This window comes from Mytilus galloprovincialis, chromosome 13 (assembly GCF_965363235.1).
Source record: "Mytilus galloprovincialis chromosome 13, xbMytGall1.hap1.1, whole genome shotgun sequence".
Lineage (NCBI taxonomy): Eukaryota > Metazoa > Mollusca > Bivalvia > Mytilida > Mytilidae > Mytilus > Mytilus galloprovincialis.
In genome coordinates, this window is record NC_134850.1 from 38,935,275 (window position 1) to 38,949,110 (window position 13,836).

A 13,836-nucleotide genomic window follows, 5' to 3' on the forward strand; every position below is an offset into this window, starting at 1 on the left:
GTCTCCAATGTAACAATAATATTTTTAGTATTGTTACATTTCCATGTAACCGTTAGCGTAGCCAGTGCCATTTTCATACCCCCCTAGATATTTCCAAGGAATTGTATATTTATTACAATTCCTTGATATTTCTCACCTCCTACAACTGTAAAGAGAAATGTAAAGTGCAAAGATATTGGTATATAACCCATAACCAGTCGGGAAGGATTGCAAGTCTGTAATACAATTTCATTGTCTCATAAAATTTCCATTTCGTTCCCCTTTTGCGTTTTCCGTTCATCTTTTCCTTTCTGATGCTTAGATTCAGACCGTGCAGATTCCCGCCAAATATTTACGTCTGTCCTCTATATCTTCCTCCAACAAATGGTACACTAATTTAGCTAGAATTGGGTTAGAAGAATTACATAGCCAGGGAAGTGTAAAATGAAGATATCAATCATCATTATGATTACTATAAAACACCCACGACATCGCGGATCCGTGACTAATATAAAGTACATCTGTGAACAGTAGGCAAAATAGCCTATTTCTATAGAAATGGCTATTTCACCGGTACCGGCAATTTAGTGAATTTGTTGCCAGCACTGGAAGAAGATATGTTATTTTGCTGGCCGATGATTATAGTTAAGCAGAAGCTAACTTGAGTTAAAACTATTTTGTTCAATATATGCAGAGACATATAGTGTTTTATATCACGTTTTATGATACATGTAATTCAAATCATAGGCGGATCCAAGGGGGGGGGGGGCTGGGGGCCTGCCCCCCCCCCTTTCGTTGGAAAAATTTGGTTGATTATATAAGGAATCTTTGAAGCATGACTGGAGCGGGCGCCTCCCCCCTTTATGAAACGTTCTGGATCCGCCACTGCAAATAACTGACTCTTATTACAAAAGCAAGTTTAATTTAAACTGCTTTTCGGTTTTTATATTTGAAGCTATGTGATTGACTTTATTATATTGTATAATGTTTTATTTATCAAATTTATGATGCAATGATATTTCTAACTTTTATGTTTTTTAAAAACAAATACAGTTAAAATATCATGGGCTGAAATTTTATTCCTATGCATACATTTAGCATTAGAACAGAGACATATACTGTATTATATGTTTCTGATTGGACTGATTGTTTTTAATATAAATAATTTCAACAACAGGTTTAGATATGATTTCATTGCAACAAATCGACGCTAAATCATTTTTACTAGCTTGTTTATAAATTCTTGATAGTTATTTACACGTTTGATTGATAAATGGTTATATGTGTCTCAAATACTGTTTGTTTTTTCTTATTCACTGGCAACTGATGTATCAGTAATAATTAGATTCTTTTGTGTGAACATTTTCGTTGTACTTTTCAAAAGTTAATATTATATTTCATTTTTTACAAAGAACCGACAAAATAACAAATTCACTATAATATATGCTGGTGCCGGTAAAATAGCAATTTCTATAGAAAATGGCAACCTTTCCCTAACCTGGGACAGTGGTGTAACAGTATAACATAGGAACGAACTAATCACTATAAAATCAGTTGAAAGAGGGGAGCAAAAAAATCATACTTTGACAGCAAAACAGTGAATTGATTTGGTGAAAAACAGATAACAAGGAATTGAAAAGGGATAATAACAGATAACAGTAAATGAAATATGGAAATAAATCTGATCCAGGACCAATCCAGTAGATGACTCGTAGATCTTAGTATATAACTTGTGGTACATGTGGTATGGACCTAGTAGACAATTGTAATTTGTGTAAACAAGACGTTTCGGCCATTCATGCAGTTCTGCCTTGGTTGATTTTTTTTTCCATAGCTTGTACAACATGTACAATAAGTTATAGTATGGATGTTGAATTTTTCTGAAACAAACTTCTAGTTTCTGTTTTTGTTATAGGGATATTTTAATCTAAGGCATTTGAGGGATCAATTTTTAATGGTTTATTTTTTTTTATTTAATTTTTCAAAAAAGTGCAGCCAGTGACACTTTATATCAATTTGATTTTTAGAAAACAAAATTCTGAAAAGCAATTTCTTTAGTTTGTAATGAAAAAACATTGATGCACACTATGATTTTTTTAATTAATGACCTCAGGATAAAACTTACTTATAAAATACAAAAAAAAACCAGATCAGTGGAGACAGGACATGTAATTGAAACACGCATGCCAGTTATGGTTATTCTGATAATAGAAATTGACTCAAGTGACAATTCTGATAGTATAATTAGTAATTGGCCCTAGTGAAAATTTGGAGGACACCAAGTGAAACACCAATCATGCATCGTATGTGAAATTATAGAATATGGAAAATTTGGGTACAGCATTGAAGAAGCTGTGGGATTTTAAAAAGGATATTTGTCGAGGAATTAAACTGAAGACACATCTTTATTTGCAGCAATGGTTTCTGAGCTTCAATTTTCGTTATGTGAAGCAGTTAAAAAGTTTTTAAAAAAATGGTGGTCAGGGTTCTCTTTCATGTAAATGCAAGGAGAGGGAGTAGCACTTATAATATAAATGCTAAAAGAAAAAGATGTTGTGTAATTCCCAAAGCCATATTTCAAACCCATACCACTTAGTAATGTAAAACAATTCAAACGAGAAAACTAACTGCCTAATTTATCCACAAAACTGAGTAACACAGTAACAAACGACAACCACTGAATCCAGCCTTCTGACTTGGAAATAGGCACATACAGAATGTGACGGCGTCAACTTTAGCATGCTAGTTGGTGTCCAATCCTCCCCTAACCAGGGACAGTGGTGTAATAGTACAACATAAAGATTATTATGTGGTCATTGAATAGAAAAAATCTACGGGTGTACCAATGTTTTTTTTTATATCAAAATCCATACTATAAGTTATTGTACAAGTAATAAGTGAATTTTGGTTAAATTATAACTTGTACAAAAAATGTGTACAAAGTCAAAATACAAATTATAATTTTTACAAAGTCAAAAAACAAATTATGATTTGTACAAAAAAAATGTGTTCAAAGTCGAAATACAAATATTACAATTTGTACACATTTTTTGTACAAATTATACTTTGTACAAAATGATACATGTTCACAGACAATGGAATTTATTACAAAGGATAATAATAATATATACTGGAATGGTCCTGTGTCCAATTATTTTAATATGTTTATGTGATAAAATTGAGAATGGAAATGGGGAATGTGTCAAAGAGACAACAACCCGACCAAATAAAAAACAACAGCAGAGGGTCACCAACAGGTCTTCAATGTAGCGAGAAATTCCCGCACCCGGAGGCGTCCCTCAGCTGGCCCCATAACAAATATATACTAGTCCAGTGATAATGAACGCCATACTAATTTCCAACTTGTACACAAGAAACTAAAATTAAAATAATACAAGACTAACAAAGGCCAGAGGCTCCTGACTTGGGACAGGCGCAAAAATGCGGCGGGGTTAAACACGTTTGTGAGATCTCAACCCTCCCCCTATACCTCTAACCAATGTAGAAAAGTAAACGCATAACAATACGCACATTAAAATTCAGTTCAAGAGAAGTCCGAGTCTGATGTCAGAAGATGTAACCAAAGAAAATAAACAAAATGACAATAATACATAAATAACAACAGACTACTAGCAGTTAACTGACATGCCAGCTCCAGACTTCAATTAAACTGACTGAAAGATTATGATTTCATCATATGAACATCAGGCACAATCCTTCCCATTAGGGGTTTAGTATCATACCATCATAACATATATGAGAAGAACATAACCCGTGTCATGCCAACAACTGTTTTTAGAATAAATGTGTTTAGTTCCGATTCAAAGACCTTATCAGTGACTCAATATTAACGCCAAAATATGCAATCTTTAATGACTTGACAACAGTATCGTAATTATATCCCTTCTTAATAAGTCTATTCAAAGGTTTAGTAAGTTTCTGAGGTGATGTATGTTACTGAAATCCTTCTGCAAATACAGGGCCACCCGATATTACCAGTAGAAAGACCCAATAGATATGCATTGTAAGAAGATGTGGTATGCATGCCAATAAGACTTATTGACTAATCACAATTTTCAATTATCTTCAATTTCTACGGAAGATTGGCTGTCAAAATGCTAGCATTCCAATTTTCAATAACAGTTAACAGCAAATACATTCTCACAATAACAGATAACAAAATAAATAATAGTCCTATAACAGTTATTAAAGAATAAGACATTAACAGCTAACAGTAAATATATTTTTAGAATAACAGATAACAAAGAATTAAATTGCCCCATAACAGTTAAACCCCTTGCCCCCCTCTTGAAAGAGTGGACGCGACCGGGTACCTGTAAATCGTAACAACAAAAAGACGCTTAGAACAACAGATCTGAGAGTACTCGAAGTTACTGACAGCTACATGAAGTTCAAAGCCAATAACAATTATTAAAAAAGCCTTAAAATTGAGAATTGAAATGGGTAGTTTCAAAGGCACAACAACCTGACCAAAGAGCAGATAAAAGCCGAAAGCCACCAATGGGTCTTCAACGTAGCGAGATAATCACGCACCCGGAGGTCTAGTGACAAGTCTGGGAGTAGTTTTACTTTCCCCAATATACCATATGCATGGTTTAGTACAAAGCAGGGTTATTAATATTAAGATCAAATTAACATAATTGTTTTTATCTTGATATATGTGTACTATTTGCCACTGCACATTAAACATTATTCAATGACCATAATCATCATAATTGAAAGGAGTTCAAGAAACCATTATATTTTTGGAGAGGAATGTATATTATCGTTTCACTTCGTTTCGATATGTTTATAATTGAAATGCACTTTAAAGTATAAAAGTAAATAAACGACATATAACTGTTAAATTATTAAGTCAATAATTTTGTAATCAACAAAAAATATACTTTAAATCACCTTTACTTATATTTCTTTCGTAGATAAAAAAAAAAACGGTTTTGAAATTTGGCTGTGTATTTTTAGAAAACTTATTACAAACGGGAAATCCCAACCCAATTTTTACGGTGACGTTGTTTATGAGGCCCGTAATTTAGATACAATTTATGTAAGCTTAGTCGTCCTTTTTTTCAAATCATCATTTTGAACGCCAGACAAACGTTTCGTCTACAAACGAGTCACTAGTGAAAATTCCAAAGGTCTATCACGTAACCACTGCAATACAATGGTAAATTATCCTTATAGGTACTATCACTGATTCTGTTATTAAGGATTAAAACCTAACTAGCTATATATTCCTATAGTCAGGGGCGTATCCAGGATTTTAGGTTAAGGATGGGGGCACAAACTTAAATTTTACCGAGCGGAGAGGGCGAACATTTTTTTGGAGATAAAATTATTAGGATTTGAGTCAGACCATATGATTTAGATGTAAGCAAATATAAGCTATAAAATGTCCTGACATGAAAATATATATTTTAGCAATTAAAACGAGTAAACCAATGGGCTGCATTCAATAATACATACAAAAGACGAATATAACAGATAACATCTATCCACTAAAATTGAAAACTAGTCGTGATCAAAGCGTGAACACCGTATCTTTATTTTAATAAGATTCTATTGCGTTTGTAAATTTTACTTTTTTATTTCAAATTCAAATAATTTATTACCTTGAGTTTTACAGATCATTAGTGTATATACTAAATTCCAATCTATACAAATAAACAGACAGAGAATGTTCATGTTATAAATAACGTTTTCTCTGAAATTTTAAAAACTGTTTACCTAATAGATGCAATGAAACATAAAAATTGTATCGTTATTGTTAAATTGCGATTCGAACTGCGACATCCGTGTACTTTAAAGTATATATCAATCGTGTTGTAATAAAATTGTATTTTGATATCAGATAATGATTTTATTTCTCATTCTAATCAAATATTTACTTTTTCGTAGTTTGAAAAATTGTAGGTCGTGCTTTGAATCTAAAATTATGTTCACCGATATCTATGTATATTATCTTTTCAAAACGTAGTTGAGTTAAAAGAAATATACGAACGAAACAGTTTGGGTCTACACTTTGAACAAATCGAATTCGATATAGAACAACATAATTTGTAAAATGTAACATATATAATAGACTATATATATTTTTGTTAAGTAGAGACACAAATTTGGGAACCAAAACTTACGATTGGACGAAAAAAATCCTCAATGACCGAACGAAAATCAAAATCTAAAATTTAAAATCCCCATAATGCATGGAAAACATTATTGATACAAACTGAATAAAAATTTGGGATTAAAATCAGGTGTTGTGTCCGAGTGGAAAGTTCTTGCTTCAATAGGGACAACCTTAGTATTTCTTATTTAATCGTCATATGTACATGACATGACATCATACGTCTTCATGAATAAAACACCTTTTACATATACACAATATGGATATACTTTGGTAGTATACTGGCGGTTTTGGCACAGAGTAGAAAAAACCTATCCTGGTTTGATTTCTCAAAACGATCTGTTATATATCTAATGAATATACCAGCACACTTCACGCATTATAGCAACTATCATTTAAGATATGGAGCAATAAGGAAGTTTACATTAATTCTCTCTTCTATCTTTGAAGTGAATGTAATGCGTTACTTACATACAGTCTCTAGACTTCTTTGGCTTGAAAGACATCCTTGCCCATGTTACTGTCTCTTCCAATGCCTTTAATACCCATCTAGCCTGGACATGGGTATCTGTAGTGATGGTTAAATCGTCCATGAACCCTCTATTTGGTGGTTGCCTGATATCAGTTGATGTTTTCGGGCCTCTAGTCTCTCTCTCTCTCTCCAGATTTAATAATCATATTCATTCCCATGACAAACAAGATAACTGAGATGGTACATCCAGTAACTATTCCTTTTTGTAGTTTCTGCCATGTTGTAAATGTGCTTGTTGTAAATCGCAGCTCAATCCCGCTGAGATAACTTCTTATCACTTTCTAAAGTGGTCTGGAATATGGTAATGATCTAGTGACTCCTGTATCAGCATGTGAGGAATAGTACCATAGGCATTGGCCAAATCTAGCCATATTACTGTAAGATCTTTCTTGTTCACTTTGATCTCTTGAATAAGTTGTGAAATGATGCTCGTATGTTCAATGCATCCTGGGAATCCTGGTATTCCGCCCTTCTGTACTGAAGTGTCTACATAGTTGTTATCTGTCATATATGATGTCATACTTCTAGCCATAATAGAGAAAAAGATCTTTCCTTCTACATTTCGGAGGGAAATTGTCCGAAATTGTGTGATGTCCTCCGATTTTTCTTCTTTTGGAATAAAACACCCCTCTGCTTTCATGATGGTATCTTCCCTTTCCTCCAAACTACTTTCAGAAGCCTCCATAGGTGTTTCAAAATTTTTGGGCACTTCTTATATACCTTGTACGGGATGCCATTTGGTCCTGGTGATGATGCAGACCTGGCTTTCTTCGCTACATCTGACACTTCTTTCCATGATGGTTCCTTAGTGTTCATTGGTATTTCTGGTTCTGGTACATTTTCTATCCTATTGTAGTTACCTACATGTTCCCACTGCCTTTCGTCGTGTGTGACGTCTCTGATAGATGTTTTCCCACTTCCTCTTTTGTGCTTTTTACTGATCCCGCCTTTGTTCCGTCCAGTGTTGCTTTGGTAAACTTGTACGGATTGGCAACACACATTGCTCTCTTCTTCCCTCTTTCTCTACTTGCATTTCTGATTCTTTCTTTATAGATTGTTTCTTCTTTCCCTCAGTATTGATCTTAGCTCATTCAATCCTTCTTTTTCCTCCTCCTTTGCTCTTCTATACTGCTTTGTGACATCATTTATTTTGGTTCTGAGTGTTTGTATTTCTTTTTGACGTCTGTTCTGTTTCATGTGACCCTGAGTGCTTTCTCTGGTTTTGGTGTTACTAACTCCTAATCTGTCCTACTGCATATACAATTGTTGACCATGATGATATCTTTTTTTTGTACGTCTCTAGTAAGTGTGTTATCCAAGATATTGTCTAGGTCTTCATCAAAGAACTCCCATCTATAATCAACTATTGGTGGTCATTGTATCTTTTCTTTCCTGCTGTCTGCTGGAGGTGTCGATGTTCTCTGCTGGTTTTGATTCCATTGCTCCTTCTCAAAGGAGGGACGAAAGACACCAGAGGGACAGTCAAACTCATAAATCGAAAATAAACTGACAACGCCATGGCTAAAAATGAAAAATACAAACAGACAAACAATAGTACACAAGACACAACATAGAAAACTAAAGAATAAGCAACACGAACCCCACCAAAAACTAGGGGTGTTCTCAGGTGCTCCGGAAGGGTAAGCAGATCCTGCTCCACATGTGGCACCCGTCGTGTTGCTTATGTAATAACAAATCCGGTAAATAGTATAATTCGGTAGGTCACATTCATGAAAGGGAAGGGGCTTGTAGTTACGACGTAAGGAACATATCCGATATCATTTGTGAAACAGTTATTCCATAACGGTCAACCAACTCGTGATGGCGTCCGTAAAATTTACGAAGGGATGATTTCAACTTCACCATTTGGAACTCTTGGTTTGATAGCTTCCTTGTGAGCAGCAACCCTCTATCAAGAAAAGTCATGATAGGAAATGCAAGCACGGGAATATCGTACCAATTGGGAGATATATGCCCCGTATGCAGGTGCTGCTGGAATGTTGCTACTTAGAAATGGAAAGTTCACAATTGGAAAGCTGAAATCATCTCTTTTCTCGTAAAGTTTTGTTTTCAACCGACCCTCATTGTCAATTTCTAGATGTAAGCCAAGATATGAGGCCGACTTTACTGTATCTGTTGTATCCTTTACCTGTAGTTTGATGGGATAGATGCATTCCACATAGTCAATCAAATTTTGAATTATTTAGTGAAAGAACATCATCTATATAGCGGAAAGTAGAGTTAAAGGATATCGCTAACTTCTTATCTTTCTTTCTAAGAAGTTCAATGTTGATCTGAGTAGCTTTATTCGGTAAGAGGTCCTCAGCACTGTGGTTTACTTCCTGGCTGTGGTCCTCCGTCGTCTCATCAGTGTTAACTGTGCGTTCCCTTTGCTGCTTCCTAGATCCACACTTAGTTCTTGCCTGGTGTATCTTCAAACCTTTTAAGTTCTTGCACACCTTCCCACAATGACACTGGGTTTCTGCCGTTGTTCCGGTCAAAGTCCGTTGGATTAGCCGAGTTGTTACCGTTTTGTCCTGCTCAATGGGTCTCTCATCCTCCCTCTCTCGGAAGACCCTGCGGGTATTGCTCGTTATTCTGTGTTGTAGCTTGGTGTGGTGTTCCTTCACAGGAACAGTGTGTTGGGGTGCCAACCCTTCACACCTTGATTTCAGTCATCTCTGAATGCCATCTGTCTCTCCAGGCGTCACCATTCTATTCTCGATATCTTTGACACAAATCTTCTCCTCTCAAACTACTGGGCCAAATACAACCAAACTTGACAACAACCATTATCAAGGTATCTAGTTTAAGAAAGTGTCCGATGACCTTGCCTGCCAACCAACATGACCGGCATTGCTAAATATTGAAGATAGGTGCTTACTTTAGAAGTCTAAGGGAAAATTGTAAAAAAAAAATCAAATGGTTACAACTTATCTAAATATGATAAGCGGTCTTCAGTAACTATTGTAAAACTTTAATGAGATTTTAATTCAATGACTGGGCCCAAACTTGGACTCAATCATTATAAGGGTTCCTGATACTATTTGTTATAACTTTTACCTTATTTTACATGATTTTCAAAACATCAGTAGATACAGATGAGCAAAACAGGCTCTTATGAGCCTTTAGTTTATTTTTGAAATATTTCTAATATGTCTTCTGTTTATAAACAAATTATCTTTTAGTTCTAAAAACACCTATTGTTATTATATAAACATCTATTGAAATATTTTTGTTGACGTTCAAAAAATATGTAACATATAATAAAATCAACGGTACCAATTTTGTTGCACCAGATGCGCATTTCGACAATTCATGTCTCTTCAGTGATGCTCGTGGCCAAAATATTTGAAATCCAAAGCATATATAAAAGTTGAAGAGCTATAATCCAAAAGGTCCAAGAAGTATAACCAAATTCGTGAAAGGAATCAGAGCTTTGCATGAGGGAGATACATTCCTTAATTTATAATAATTTCTAATATTTTGTAACAGCAAATTTTAATAACACAAAAAATCCGTATTTTCATGCCAGTACCGAGGTACTGGCTACTGGGCTGGTGATACCCTCGGGGACTAATAGTCCACCAGCAGAGGCATCGACCCAGTGGTAGTAATAAAATCAACGGTACCAATTTTGTTGCACCAGATGCGCATTTCGACAATTCATGTCTCTTCAGTGATGCTCGTGGCCAAAATATTTGAAATCCAAAGCATATATAAAAGTTGAAGAGCTATAATCCAAAAGGTCCAAAAAGTATAACCAAATTCGTGAAAGGAATCAGAGCTTTGCATGAGGGAGATACATTCCTTAATTTATAATAATTTCTAATATTTTGTAACAGCAAATTTTAATAACACAAACAATCCGTATTTTCATGCCAGTACCGAGGTACTGGCTACTGGGCTGGTGATACCCTCGGGGACTAATAGTCCACCAGCAGAGGCATCGACCCAGTGGTAGTAATAAAATCAACGGTACCAATTTTGTTGCACCAGATGCGCATTTCGACAATTCATGTCTCTTCAGTGATGCTCGTGGCCAAAATATTTGAAATCCAAAGCATATATAAAAGTTGAAGAGCTATAATCCAAAAGGTCCAAAAAGTATAACCAAATTCGTGAAAGGAATCAGAGCTTTGCATGAGGGAGATACATTCCTTAATTTATAATAATTTCTAATATTTTGTAACAGCAAATTTTAATAACACAAAAAATCCGTATTTTCATGCCAGTACCGAGGTACTGGCTACTGGGCTGGTGATACCCTCGGGGACTAATAGTCCACCAGCAGAGGCATCGACCCAGTGGTAGTAATAAAATCAACGGTACCAATTTTGTTGCACCAGATGCGCATTTCGACAATTCATGTCTCTTCAGTGATGCTCGTGGCCAAAATATTTGAAATCCAAAGCATATATAAAAGTTGAAGAGCTATAATCCAAAAGGTCCAAAAAGTATAACCAAATTCGTGAAAGGAATCAGAGCTTTGCATGAGGGAGATACATTCCTTAATTTATAATAATTTCTAATATTTTGTAACAGCAAATTTTAATAACACAAAAAATCCGTATTTTCATGCCAGTACCGAGGTACTGGCTACTGGGCTGGTGATACCCTCGGGGACTAATAGTCCACCAGCAGAGGCATCGACCCAGTGGTAGTAATAAAATCAACGGTACCAATTTTGTTGCACCAGATGCGCATTTCGACAATTCATGTCTCTTCAGTGATGCTCGTGGCCAAAATATTTGAAATCCAAAGCATATATAAAAGTTGAATGTTGGCATTTAAGGAAGACACGTATGCTCATTGTTTAAAATGTCATTATTAATATTGACAACATTTAACGAGCAAGTTGCCAACCCAAACAGACATAATAGATTAAATAAAGTGACACTAATTTGGATGCAGTTGCCTTAAGTGTGAAAACAAACTTCACAAGCATACATCACAACTAACAGAAAAATCAGACAATTAAGTAAATTCAAAACAAGGATAAATAAAACAGACATAACATTTAAAAAAAAATGTGTACCTCAGGACTCACCTGCATCAGTAATGCCCAAATTTAAAAATTCATGGCAAGATTTACAGGTACCGAGTCACGTAAAACGCCATATGACAAAAAGAAACATAGAAGCATGAAGGCAAATGATGGGGAATATTGAGTAAAATAAAAAGATACACAACTTCAGCACAAATAACTCAACTACATTACACTGAATATCTATTTATTAGGTCCTGGTACTTTCTGATGAACTATATCAGAAAAAGGACGAGACGTTTTGATAAATCCCTGGCTTTTTATTTTTTCGCTCAGACACTGTGTTGCAAGCTCTTAAATATCGTATGTGTTGAGAACTGTATATGCTCCATAAGTGAATGAAGTTGGAATATTGCTGCTAATGATACTGGTACTGAGATGACCAATATTGTAAAATTCGAGGAAAATATATAAAAATGATGCAAATGAAGCTGTATCTGTGGTTTATTTTGACATTATGCACGTCTTTTAGAAAGGGAAATATATTTAAATATTCACAAAACGTTACAGTATATATATCAACAGATGAAGTATTTACTGGAAAAAGTAAAATGTACGAAAATAAGGTCCACAATAAGTCATCTTTTAAAAATGAGCAAATACAATATGTTGCAGGCATCAATTTCTTTTAAAATGAATGATAAGCAAGGACTATTGATAAATTGTTCTTAATTTTTTAAAGAAATGAAACAAAACATCTGTTATTCGATTTTTACGAACGCAAATTTAAGCATTAATGCAATTTGGGAACTCCCTATTACCGAATCAAGTATCGTTTGGAGGTCGGTTCAAACTCATTTTTCTATGTTTCAATATGGATTAAATACTAAATTGGTGGGACTATATAGTGAATAAGGATACACGATACATCTGCAAAATAAACATGAGATGGAAAAGTGTGTCTTAGTCATAAAAAAACAAAGGTGACAAATCTGTCAAAATAGGTGCAATTAGGGTACCCTGATGTTAATGAATCCGATCACATGTCGCTAATGGGCTGAGACAAAGATAGTTTAATCTGTAAACCAATTACTGTTGGCAACCATCAAACTTTTGTGTTGTAAATTTTAGTAGTTTCTCCTCGAAAACCTGTCTCAGTAAATGCATATATACTATAGCTGCTTTAAGTGTCAAATGTTCGGACTCCTTGGTGTTTTCAATACGTTATAAGGTAAATTAGTTTGCCCTATAACACTTATTTATTTTTTAATATAAGACTTAAAATAGCTCATAAAAGGTAATTTGACAAAACTTAAGCAGATTCTTGTTTTTTTTCCTTTTGATTTGAGACTCAAATAATACCAATGTAAATATGAGGTACATGTCCGAGTCAGCCTTTTCCCGTCATATTTTATAAATCAAATATCTCGAAAAGTAGCTCCATGACCTATCAATATTTTTTATCTTATTTTGATCCTTAACTAATACTCTTCCAGCTTAATTAAAGTAGCAAATTTGAGTTCTTGATTTATTTCATTTTACAAGTTAGATCACCTACGTACATCCTTAAGTTATCAAAATATCCCCCTAAATTATACTTGTGACTTCACTTTACCTTTAGCATTTATCAGAAATGAAATGATTTTGTTTAAATAAAATGTTATTATATATGGCTTTATATTGTTTCCAAACTTATAGCAACTTAGATAACTTAATTTTGGTTATTCAAGTACCTTTTCAAAATAACCTTTTGAGTTTTCAATGATTTTACTGTTTCTAATCTTTTTGAATTCGGTTTCCGTTGTTGTATCCTTCACAATATATCTTGCTGAGTGTGGACCTGAAAGAAATATGATTTAGTTAAGTATTTGTTTACGATATAAAACTGGTATATTTATTTGTGACACCCCGCACACGATCATGTCATGGAATTCAATGTTAAATATTTTTGGCGTAATAGTAAATGTACATGCACCAGTCCGATCGAATTCATCGATTTTTTAAAACACGTAAGAAGTTGTTTTAATAGATTAACATAAATTAATCTCCACATTTAAAAAAAAGTTTGCTGACATATTGACACTAAATACCGTTTTTATAATTTTATTCCCTTCTTTGCATTTTATTTTATTATCAATCTACGTAATAGAAATTACATCATATTGTTTATTCGGCATGTTTAAACACCACCAAGGC